The sequence below is a fragment of the Molossus molossus genome, unplaced genomic scaffold (assembly GCF_014108415.1).
Source record: "Molossus molossus isolate mMolMol1 unplaced genomic scaffold, mMolMol1.p scaffold_m16_p_10, whole genome shotgun sequence".
Classification (NCBI taxonomy): Eukaryota; Metazoa; Chordata; class Mammalia; order Chiroptera; family Molossidae; genus Molossus; species Molossus molossus.
This window is the reverse complement of record NW_023425345.1, coordinates 119,905-132,219: the sequence shown is the minus strand read 5'-3', so window position 1 is coordinate 132,219 and position 12,315 is coordinate 119,905. Positions and strand designations below refer to the sequence as shown.

Here is a 12,315-nt window from a genome sequence, read left to right as displayed (position 1 = left end):
GCTTCCGAGGCTGCCGCCGGCCACCCGGCTCCCGGCACGGGATCAATACTGAGTCGGTCCCGGGGGGGCGGTGGCTCCGCTGGGGCCACCCGGTGGGCGGGAAGCGAGGGGCACGCACTTGGAAGGGCGTTGCTGGCCGCCTGCCGGCCGCCCAGCTGGGACCCCCGGAACCGCCGAGTCTCCAGCATGGCTCCGGAACCCTATCAGGCGCGCACGGGGCTCCCGGCGCGCAAGCGGCTCCCAGCTCCCTGCGCTCCCGGACTCGGTCATCGGACTCCGGTCCCGCCTCGGACGCGGATTCCAGCCCCAGCAGCCGCGTCCTGACACGCTGTGCCCCGGACTGCTCCTCCGGCCGGCCCCGTCCTCTCCAGGCTCAGCGACCCCGACCTCGGTGAACCCTGGTGCCGACCCCAATGCTAAGGCACCGACACGGCTTCTGCGCCCAGGTTCTCTTCCTGGGCGTCCCCAGCCCCTTTTCAAAGCACCCGGACCTCCAACGCACCGAACCGGCCTCTCCCAGCGCGCCCACTCCTCCCGCTCCGGGCGCCCGCACCCCTTCTCAGGAGCTAGGGCGCTGAAGACCCCGCCTCCAACTCACTGGGACCCTCCTCCGCCAGGAGCTCCGCCCCCCCGGCCCCTTTCTCAAAGCGCCGGGACCCCGGCCGGCGCACCCCTCCCCCGCGTAGCCCCTGCCGGGCCCTCCCGGGGCGCGGCTCACCTCGTGCCCGCTGCCGCTCGCTCCTTGCTCCGCCACTGGGAGCCGCGCCTGCGGGGCTGAGCCGCCTGCTGGGGCCCGGGGCCGCCCACGCCCCCGCCGTGCCGCCGCTGCCGCAACAGTTGTCCAGACTCCGGGGGCTACGGGCACTCGGGGGCTCCGGGCCGGCGCCGGAAAGGTGCCCGCTCCTGGGCGCGCGGGGCGCGGCGCGGAGCTGGGGCTCCGGCTCGGGCTGGGGCTCCGGCTGGTAGTCCGGCCGCCGGCCGCATGCCCCTTCGCCCGCCCGCCCGCGGCTACTGGGCGGCCCGCGCCGCCCGCCCGCCCGCCGGCCCCGCGCCCCGCGCCGCGCCCGCTGCCGCCGCGCTCATGCTCGCCGGGCCCTGCGCTCGCCGCCGCCGCCGCCGCCACTTCGCTCTTTGCCGCTCGTCGCTCGCTGGCTCGCTCGCGCCCTCTCTGCTGCCCCCTCTCCGAGCTCGTGGCTCCCAGCCGGCCGGCCCGCCAGCTCCCCCTCTCCTGCGCGGCGGCCTGCCCCCCTTCTCATTTTTTTTTTCTTTCGGAATCTTTCCTTCCCTCGCGCGCGCTCTCTCCCCCTTTGTTTCTCTTAATGCGTCTTCGGCGATCTCTCTTCTCATTCCTTCTGTCCGTCCCCCTCAGTATCTGTGCTCCTTCCTGCCTGGCCTCGTTCACTCCTTCCTGTCTACTTTTCCTCCTCTCCTCCCTCTTTCCCTCCCTTTGCCCTGCTCTCTCCTTTGTTCATTCATTTTTCCTTTCTCTCTCCTTCCCTTCTTCTCTCCTCCTCTCCCGGGCCGGCTTTGATTCTGTCTCCCCAGGCCCACCACCTGCTCACCTGCCAGGCCGGATTCCAGGCGCTCTCCAGCCCCCCTGCATCCTGCCGGGAGGGCCCCACCGCACTTCGCCTCCCCCAGCTGTGACTGTCAAGCCAAGACCCTGCTGGAGGTCAGTGTGAGGATCAATTAGGATGGTCCTAGCAGAAAGCAAGGTTTCTCTGGCCACAGCGGAGACTACTGGTTGACCCCCCTCCTATTCAGCCTCCTTCTTCTCACCTCCCTCCCAGCAGCCCCTGTTCCTGTGGGCCCCCCATTTCACCCCTCACCTGCAGGACAAGGCTGTGCTAGACTCTGCGGCCTCAAGCTAGTGAGCCAACCTCAGTAAGCCTCAGTTTCCCCATGTCCCTCTGACCTCCAGTGTTTACGTGAAGAAGGCACCCAACTGAAGGGTAGGGGTGGGCACAGTGCCAGGGTGCCTTCTGCAGGAAACCTGCACCTGTGGGTGCCTCAGTTTCCCGTCTGCGACCAGAGAATCCATGCCCCTTCTCGCCTCCAGTGGATCTGGTTTGAGCAGGTGCTCTGGGCTGGACGTTGAAGCTACCCCAATGGACCAGACATGGACCCCGCCCCTGGGAACCGTCTTCAGCCAGGGACAGAGGGCACCTGTGAGCCCCTTAGCCGGCGAGGTCCAGGCTGCAGCCAAGGGCGTGGCTGTGGAGGGAGGTGGTGGTGTCCAAGGGCTTGTGGATTTGAAGCAAGGCGGCACTTTATCCCTAACCAGCCATGTGACTCTCGGCGCCGCAAACCTCCCCAAAGTCACTTTTCTTCTCTCAAGTGAAGGTCACAGCAGTGCCCAGCGCCTCACCGGATGTCGTGAGGGTTGAATGAGACAGGTTATGTGATGCACTCCCCCAACCCCTGCAAACCACGACCACCCCATGTCATGATGGGAACAGGATCCGAGAGGTTGAGACAGGCCAGAGGTCCCGGTGCTCTAGGAGCACCATCCTCTGAGCTCCCTGCTAGTGGAGGCTGTTTGGGGGTCACTGAGGCCGTGTACTGCGCACGCACGTGCGTGCGTGTGTGCACGTATGGTGTGTGTTCCGTTTGTGTGGTGTGTGTGTATCCCCATGTGTGCCCCCCCTCACATCACTGACCAGGGCTCTGTGCCTGTCCCAGGTTTGAGGGTGCTGGACACCCAGAGATGAGACGAGACTCACTGCCCGAAGAAGCTCACAGCCTGGGTGGGTGACACACGCCATGTCAAACCTCCGTCAGCACCCATTTTCTACAGGCTGAAACACAGTCACCCCTCCTGGCACCCGAGGCCCTGTTCCCCGCAGCCCAGCCTGCCTTCCCAGTCTGCTCTGCAGCCAGGTGCCTGAACTTGAGCCTCACCAAGCCCGCTAGTCACGGGGGCCCAGCTGGCCCCTACATGGACTCCTCACTCCCGTGATGCACCTGCTGGGGCTGGGCTGGCTGTCCTGCACCTCCACCTGCCCTATAGTCAGCCCCTCACCTGGACAAAGCTACTTTGCCTCCCTGAGCCTCAGTTTCCTCATCTGCAAAATGGGAAGCTTCCACCCACCTCCAACAAGACTGCATCAAACAGAAAACAGTCCAGCTGCTTCGCCCGAAATAAATGCACGCCTGGCACTTAGTAGGAAGTGATCGACGTCAGTTTCCCTTCTGTTCTTCCAGGAGGTCCCAGGTGGGCAGGAGAAAGTGCCCACCTTTGGAACTGGTCAGACTTGGAGTCTGTACTCAGCTTGGCCACTCACCAGCTGTGTGACCGTGGCAAGTTCATTCGCCCCTCCCCGCCCCGTGCACTGGTTTCCTGTGGCTGCCACAACCAGCGACCACAGACACGGTGGCTTCAACAACACCCGTGTCTTGTCTCACAAACCCCAAATCAGTCTCTGGGCTGATGCCAAGGTGTCAGCGGGGCCGCCTCCCTTGGAGGTTCGAGCTACTGGTGGCTGTGGGCACCCTTGGCTTGCGGTCACTCCAGCCTTCAGGGCCAGCACCGTCCAGTGTCTCTGTCCCATCTGCACGTAGCCAACCTCTGTGTGTGCAGGGCTCCGGGGCTGCCTCTCGGGACACCTGTGGTTCGCTGAGGGCACGCCAGCTCACCCGGGGTGTTCTCCCATCTCGACATCCTTGGCTTCTGTGCAGGGCTCATTTCTTCTTGCCCTATGGGAAGCATCCCCAGGTCCAGGGATTCGGACAGGAGGATGACTGTCAGGGCGGGAGCGTCCTCGGCCCTCCACACTGTGTGCATCTGTGGAGCAGGCGCCGGAATCCGGGTGACAGGCAAATGCCCTGGTGTCTGTGGAGGCTTTAGCAGGTACATGTTGTCTCCACTCTGGGCTGGGCTGGGGGAACGGGGGGATGGGGGGCAGGTGATGACACAGACCGTCCTGGGAACCATTACCAGCTCCGATCGCATCCACTGTCGCCTCTAATCCGCTCCTATTTACTATCTCCCTGCCTTCGGGAGGCCTGCGCCCCCGCATGCTGGCTGCTCCCCGGCTGGGCGGCGGGCGGGGCGGGCAGCCTGCCGCTGACTCACTCGGTGAAGAGCAGCCTTTTCAAAGGGCTGGCTGGGGAGGAAGCTAAATTTAAAGCCAGGCTTCCCGAGAAGATCACCTGCCACGTCAAGAGCACTGCCGTTTGAGCCTCTGTGGGAGGGAGGGAGGCTCTTGGGGGCCAGGACCCTGGGTGGGCGTAGGGCAGAGGCCACGACCCCTGGCCTCCAGCCTCCAGGGCATCTTCTCGAAGAAGATGGGGACCCCTAAGTCCGTCCTCTGTCTTCAGTCTTAGGGTTTCAACCCCGCCCCACCCCCACTTCCTGCTGGCCACAGGCACCCCGCATCCCAGCGCCCGGCAGGCCCTGAGCCCCCTCCGGACATGAGGAACCAGGCCCGAGAGGTGTGCAAAGTCCTTGGCACAGACGCCCGTCGAGACTGAGGCCAGGCGGGCTCAGAGCTTCGCCCCGGCCCCCGGCCCCTCCCGTGGAGTGGGTGGGCCGTGGGAGAGTCACTCACCTCTTGGAGTTTGTTTCCTGATCTACCCACAGGGGATGGACGAAGTACCCAGGCTGCAGCTGCCACTTGGACCCCTGCTTACCCCGAGGAGAGAGGCCCTGAGCTGGGGAGACCGGGCCCAGGTCCCCTGGAGAGCGGAAGGAGCCCACCAGCCGCCAGGCCTCTGCCCCCAGCCCCCCGCCCCTGAGGGGTGAGGCCGGTTAGGTCACGGCCTCCTGTTCCCCTGTTGCTCCTGCTGTCCCACTGGCCACCGGAGCCACGTGTCACAGTAAAGCCATCGCGGACCTCTGGCTGCAGGTCAGGTCCCATGGGCAGCAGGGAAGTCCGGTGGTTAGGGACACTGGTCTGGAGCCAGGGCACTGAGCGTGCACCCACCCCACCCCCGCCGTGGCCTGGGCCTGCTCTCCCGGCCCAGGGCGGTGTGGGTCTCAGCTGCGCGGAGCCAGGCGCGCGGTGGATGTTCAGTACGTGGAAGCCTCAGCCATGGCCACTGATTTTGAATCCGTTCCAGAGGTTTGCGAGACCAGAGGTGACGAGCTGGTCGCTGGGCCCAGGAGGCCAGACGCGCTGTGGTGGTGGTTTGCCCGGGCCCAGGGCCTCCGCGGAGCCGCTTCTTCCCTGTCCCTCCCTGCCTTTCTCCGGACCACAAGACCTGAACACAGTTTCGATTCCAGCCCGGGCCGGAGGCCTGGCAGGACATCCACAGTCCTTGGAGCTGAGAGGGGACGGGGCTTCTGTCTGCATCAAAAGGCACATGCAAACCCAGCCTTCCCCCTGTGCTACCTGATGTCACAGTCAGTGACAAAAGGGCTTTGCAAATGTAATGATTATGAATCAGTTGACCTTAAGACAGATTGTCCTACCCACCTGACCTCATCACACGAGCCCTTTAACAGAGTTCTCTCCGGTGGCCGCAGAAGGAGGCAGTCAGAGAGGCCAGCGTGGGGAGGGCTTCCCCGCGGGCAGGCTGGTGCAGAGACGGAGGGGTCGCAGCACGAGGAGGTGAGAGAACCCTCCCAGCAACCCCCGGCATGAAGTGGGGACCTCAGTCCTACACCCGCCAGGAACGGCATCCTGCCCGCACCCTGAAGGGCCTGGAGAGGCCCAGGAGCCCGGCTTGGCTGATGACCGAGGACTCGCCCAGCCCGCCCGGCCTTCCGACCTCCAGGGCTGAGAGATGGTAAACAGCTGCTGTTTAAGCTGCTGAATTTGTTGGGTAGCCGCAGAAAAACCAACATATTCACGCCGATTACTTAATTTTTCTTTCTTTCTTGATTTTTAGAGAGAGAGTAAGGGAGAGAGAGACAGAAACATCGATGAGAGAGCACATTGACTGGCCACCTCCTGTGTGCCCCCCCACTGGGGATCGGGCCCACAACCTGGGCATGTGCCCTGACCGGGAATGGAACCAGCGACCTCTTGGTGCAGGATTGACGCTCAGCCACTGAGCCACACTGACCGGGCCAATTACTTAATTTTTTATGGGGTGCAGATCCTTACAGCCCATCCTTCCCACAACAGACCCCCTGGGCGGTCTTTGCTCAGCTCAACCCTGACCCAGCCACTCCTCTGCCTGCAGACCTGCCGTGGTCGCGCCTTCAGAAGTCCGAGACCTTGGTTCAGCATCAAGGCCCTCCACGTTCCAGCCCTTTCCCTGCCCCATCCCCACGAGTGGCCCTGCCCACATGTGCCGTGTGCAGTTTTGTCCAGAGAGCAGGCCCCTCTTCGGGCATGAGCTGTGGCTCCTCACGGTGTCCTGTCCTGAAGGACATGCTCTCGGGGGCCCTCGTTCCTGGAATATGCCTCCTGGAGCTGGCTGTGTGGCTATCGGAGACCTGTCGGCCAATGTTCCATACAGTGGAAGGTTCCGCATTCGAGAACATTCCGAAGGGGAAGAAGACACGGTCCCGCCAGCCTGGAGAAAGCCAGCAGCGAGGATCCTGCCACACGCTTGGGCAGCTGCTCCTAGCAACAGGCATGGCTCCCAGGGAGACAGGGAGACGGAGACTCTGAAGTCGGCCCCTGAGGACCCGCCTGCCCCTGGCCCCGAGGCTCAGAGCCTGCCGGGGTCCCGGAGTCAGCACCTCTGCGGGGGAGGCAGCGGAACTCAGGAGTTAGGGGGACTCTCACCTGCCCTTGTCAACGCTGAAAATCAATCAAGAGTCCCCAGGGATTCAGTGTGTCTTTGGCCTCCGCCGGCTGCAGTTCCCTCCCCTGTCCACTGTCACTGAGACCGCGTCTCAGGTGACGCCAGGCTCTGGTCTGTCTCAGTGCAGCGCGTGTGTGAAGTCGTGCAGCCTATGGGACAGGTGCTCTCCCCCAGTGTCACCACAGGTTCGCAGGCGAGACGAGAACGGAGGCGACAGGCTGTCACCAGCTCCAGGGTTGTGGGAGACCTGGTGAAGGAGAGGGGCCCCGGCTCCAGCACCGCGTGCCCCCGGCTTGAATTCGGGCTCCCGGGTGCCGGCTGGCGGCCTTGGGCAAGTTGGTTTCCTCTTCTCCGAACCGGCAGCCTCGGTATCCGCAGCAGGAGCAGGGTGGAGAGGTTCTGTCGGGGGAGACCGCTCCCATACCTCGGGCCCCCAGCTGGGGGCGCTCAGCCCCACCCCAGACCTCCTGGCCTTGGCTTATGGCGCGATGACAGCGCCACTTCCCCGTGTCTGTCCGGGTTAGGGTCCCGCTGCAGCTGGTGGCCCCCACGGGCTCGCCGCGTGTCACCCCTGCATCTCAAACCCAGCGAGGACGAGAATTAATATGATGCAAATTGGTAGGTTGTGCCAGGCACCCCGAGCTGGAGGCCTGATTTCCACGCAGCCCGGCATCCCCATGGGCCCGCCCGGCAGTAATCACAGCGACAATGGCAATCAGAGTAATTGACACCACCAGGCCTCCGGTCCCTGGCCGGTCACGCCCGTCTGCACCTTGGCAAAAGGAGGGAGGAGGGGCTGGGAGCCGCCCTCAGCCCAGAGCTCGGACAGGAGGTCCTGAGGTCCCCGCTGTGAGGCAGTAGGGGGACAGAAACCTGGGGAGGCGCACGTAAGGGCTCTTTTTACTGCCCCAGCAGCCCCTTCTCAGAAGCCTCTGTCTCGGGGGGCTGGGGTGGGGGCTTTGCTCTAAAGACTGGTTGTTTTAAATCCCCAGGGTAAGACAGCCTAGGCCGGAACAGGAGCCTCCTCCGGGTAGCTGCCCCGGCAAGTCACCTAACCTCTGAGATGAACATCTACCTTTTCTTCCTAATTAATGTGACAACTACTTGGGGCAGGAAGGGTAGGGTGCCTTCTCTCTCCTCCCTTCCTGGGCTGAGAGTGTCGGCTCCGTAAATGTATGTCTAACTGGAACCAGGCAGGGCTTCACTTATGGGGTGCTCTGTGCCCCACGGTGTCATTTGGATGGGCTCCCCGAACCTCACAACCATGCTAAGAGTTGCTTATGGGCATTTCTATTTGACCAAACAGGCCCAGAGAGGTTAAGTAGCTTGCCCCGGGTCACACAGCTGGGAAGTGGTAGAGCTGGGCCCCTGCCCTGGGCCCAGGCTCTTGACGATGATGCAACAAGGAACAGAGCAGAGTCCTGGACTGGAGCATGTCCCGGCTCTGCCTCCCCAGGCCTCAGTTCCCCCACCTGCTCCGGCGGGCTCAGCCCAGCGCCGGCTTCTGCAGGTTCAGCCCAGGTACTGGGAGGCAGGTTGTCTGGGGTTTGACCGCTCAGGATCCGTGGCTGGGGTTGGAATTCCAGGCTGCTTTGATTTTGCTGAGCGGCCTCTCTGAATGTTGTAAACTGTTTGGCTTGGCCTCATGAAGCAACCTTTATTATTGAAAAATCTCGTGTTTCCACGGAGCCAGGGAAAGAGGAGCCTTGGTGGTGGGTTCCAGCATCTGTCTGAATTCCGTTCTGATGAGGCTCCTGGTTGTGGGGAAGCCGGGCCTGGCCTGGGCAGCAGGGCGGAGCCCACGGCCCTGGCCAGGTAGCCCCCGCCTGTCGGGCCGCCTGCCAGCCACCGCCTGTTCACTGGTCAACTGAGAGGAATCAGAACCCCCGGAGGGGGCTCAGGGCCTGCCGGGCGCTGGGACGCGGGGTGCCTGTGGCCATGGGCCCAGACTTGTGCATGAAGTCCAGGACTCGTGGTTATTTTCATGAGGGTGCCGGGTGCCCAGTGCGGAGCCCTCGTTCCTGCCGCCGCCTCCCGGCTGTCCCCGCTCCTCCTCCTGGACCACCTCTCTTGCTCCCCATGTTCGAGGACCAGGCCATTCCTCTCTTCCCCCTGGGAGGCTTCTCCGAGCCCGGCTGGGTCTCTGTCTCCTCGGGCTCCCCGCCCGTGACAGTGCTGGTCACTCCGGGTGACGCGACCTGTCTGCTTCTGCGGGAGCTCCCCGAGGGCTGGCCGGGGTCGGCCCCGCTCGGTGTCCCCAGCCCGGAGCAGGCCGAGCGGGCCTCTGTGCGAGAAGGCGTCGCGAGTGGTTCCGACAGGCCTGGGCTCCGCGAGCCGGCCCAGGAGGCTGCGTCTGCAGCTTGGCACCAATGTTTTATTAATAAGCCCAGTTGGCACCTGCCTCGCACCTTTTATCCTCAGCTCTCCAAGCGCATCCCCAACTTTAATTAATTCTCCCCACACCCCAAATCAGCCAGATAACGACGTGCAAGTCCACAGTGTAATTAGGACTCACTCTTCGCCACCTCCTGGGCCCTCCCTGGTCTTAGCCTCCCTGCCCTGGGCCGACAGGTAGACGAAGGTCTTCAGCATGGAGTGTTAGTTTACTGTTGTTATTACAAAACCACGCACGAGCTTGCCGGCTCACAGCTGGGCTTTGACAGGAGAAAACAATAACAAGGTAATATTTGCAGAGGTGGCAGACACGACCCAGGGGGCAGCGGGTGGGGAGGGCCGTGCTGGAGCCCGGTCTCTGCCGCTGGCCGGGTGCGCTGGGGTTGGCCAGGCCCCTCGGAGCCAGTTTTAGACAGCGCTCCCTCCTCCGGGAAGACTGCCCTGATTAGTCTGCTCAGAGGGGCCTTTTATGCTTCCCTCTGGCTTTTAGGGCAGAAGCTCTCATCTGAGAGGTAGTCGTTCTGTGTCGGCCTGTCCTCCCAGTGACACTGAGAGTCCTGTGTCAGATTCGAGCTTCCGTGTCTTTGCACCCCGGGAGAAGAGCCGAGGACTGGGCTGTCATGTGGACTTGGGGGTGCGGGGAGGAGTGCGGGAATGAGTGAAAAGAGGGTGGGCCAATGGACAAAAGGATGGCTGTATGGGGGGGTGGGTATGGGGGGGGTGGATAGATGAATGGCCTGTGGGTGGGTGGGTGGATGAATGGACTGTGGGTGGGTGGGTAGATGAATGGATGGTGAGTGGGTGGGTGGTTGATGGGTGGAGGAATAAGTGGGTGGATGGATGGATGGTGAGTGGGTGGGTGGATGACGGGTGGAGCAATAAGTGGATGGATGGAAAGATGAACATGCTGGGCAGCTGGGGAGATGGAGAGCTTCAAGGAGGAAGGAATGAAATGACAGGCTGTTGGACAGATGAGTAAGTACGTGAGTGATGGGCTGATGGGTTAACGGGTAAATGACGAGTGGGCGAGTCTGTGGAGAGACAATGACGGCAGTAATAATAATTTACCCACAGCTGATATTGACTGGGGTGCCAGGCACAGCTCCAAGCATTTTATGTGTATTAATTAACTCGCTGAATGCTTGTAACGGATGCTCGGGGGGTGCATGGAGGGTTGGAAGATGGGGAGCTTGGGTGTGTGTCTGGGGGTGCAGGTGGGCAGATGGCTGGCTGGATATGTCTTGTGATGGAGAGGTGAGCAGGTGCTGACCGACCAGAGAGGGTGCCAGGTGGGAGGTGGAGGGAGCCGAGGGCAAGAGGTCAAGGGGTGGGCAGGAGGCTTGATGTGGAGCCTGCAGGTTTTGCTGCCTGTCCCCACCCCCGGAAAGGGCATTGCCTTCCCTAGACACCCACGTCAGAACTCCGCTGTTGCCCTTGCCCCCGTCTCGGCCCCACCCTCCACCCCAGGGCCCTCACAGCTCCGGCCGTCTCTATCCAACTCAGACCCACCAACTCTTGCTAGAGTGGGCCTGGCCCCCTTGGCTGCCCAGCCCCTGCACGTCCACCCCCACACGGCAGCCTGGGGGATCTCACCCGAACCCAGTCCTCATCCTGTCCCCTCCTGCTTCCAGCCCACCTCCGGCCCCCGATACCCAGGGACCCCAGGCCTCCTTGGTGCCCAGTGTCTCAGTCTGACCGTGGACACGGCGAGGCCCCTGGTTTCCTCCACGCGGGAGGTCAGCGCCTGAGTCATTGTTTGCAGGGTGCCTCTCCTGGAAGGCTGGCCCCGCGTCCGGGCCCAGGGACACGCCGTCTTTGAGCTAGCACGGGGGTGTCCAGCCCAGCGTCTGGAGTCGCTGTGGGGCAGCCTGGGGCTTCACCTCGCCAGCTCCCTCGTGGGTGATGAGGATACGCACACGCCGTCCGAGCAGTTGTCCCGAGAACTAGACGAGGTGGGAAGCCTCCGGAGGCGCTGGCACTGGACAGTGCCTCCCGTGTGCTTGGGGTGACGAATTCCCTCCCGTGTCATGTGAGCAGGAGGCCGTTACCAGCTTGGAGCATTGCCTTGAACCCAATAGGCTAGGGGCCCTCCGCGGCCACTCACAGGCCTTGTGACCTTGGACCAGTGGCTTGACTCTTCCCAGAGTCAGTTCCCCCTTGTATCAAATGGGGATTGTGTCCCGCCGTGGGGGGAGGGGTGCTGAGAGATATGTACATAAAGTGGCACATAGTAGGTGCTTCCAAAGCACATAGTGGGCGCTTGCTGTTGGTACTGTGCTTCCTGGCGGGATAGGCTGGGTGTGGTGACTGGTACAGATGACCCCTAAAGGACTGAGCTGGGGAGAGGAGGAAATGGCTGTGCTCTCTGGCTTTGGGGGTCAGCGCTGGGACCAGAGGGGAGACATTTGGGTAGATTCAGAGTAATAGTCCCAACTGTCAGAGCTGAGAGAGACAGTCAGAATGAGCAGTCCCTCCAGGTAGAGAGCTCCCCATTCCAAGGGACAATCAAGTATGATCTGGACCTCTGCTTTCTGGGGATATCACAACAGGGACTCACACACACAAGGGTCAGTGTCTACCCTGGGGCTCCATGATGCTGGGGTTTATCTCCAGCAGAGACAGTCTGCAGAGACTGCGGACTGAAAATCAGATCTGACCCTGCTCGGCTGCTGTGGGCACGCCCAGTGGGCAAGGGAGGGAAGGAAGGAAGATGGGGTGATGGTGGCCTTGCACACCCCAGTCTCTGGACCCCAGAGCTGGGTGGAAGGATGGACGGGAGGCCAATGCTACAAGCTGGGTCAGTGGGGACTGAGTGGACAGAGGGCGGTGGGCCCATCTTAGGGGCCAGAGAGGACAGGGTAAAGGTCATGACTGGAACAAAGAAAACTGCCTCGTGTGCTGCCCAGAGCTCTGGCCACGCAACACACTTGCCCCAGCCTGGGTGCCATGTGAGGACCCTGCTTCACAGAGGAGACTGAGACTCAGAGAGGTTAGGTGACCCCAAGTTCCACCCTAGGTGCTGAGTGGGAGCCACACCCACTGCCCCCAGGAGGTGTCTGCAAGGGGCCATTATCTGGCTAAATGGGAATTTCTGGGTTCAGCGCTCGGCACCCAGGGCAGGTCCCCGTGGCCAGGAGCGCCCTAGCAGCTGCTGCACCCCACCACCTCCCGGCCCTGGGGCCGCACGAATCCAAACCGTGCTCTCCCCGGGGCCCAGCTGGG

At 62.8% G+C, this 12,315-nt stretch overlaps 1 protein-coding gene across 1 annotated transcript in view; it reads right to left on the bottom strand.

Moving 5' to 3' along the window:
• SHISAL1 (shisa like 1) overlaps positions 1 to 739 on the bottom strand; it is a 59,478-nt gene extending 58,739 nt beyond the window's left edge. The window contains exon 1 of the mRNA XM_036252796.1: positions 719 to 739. The gene's annotated coding sequence lies outside the window, so the exon portion shown is untranslated. The remainder of the gene's footprint in view (positions 1 to 718) is intronic.
• Positions 740 to 12,315: the final 11,576 nt, after the last annotated feature.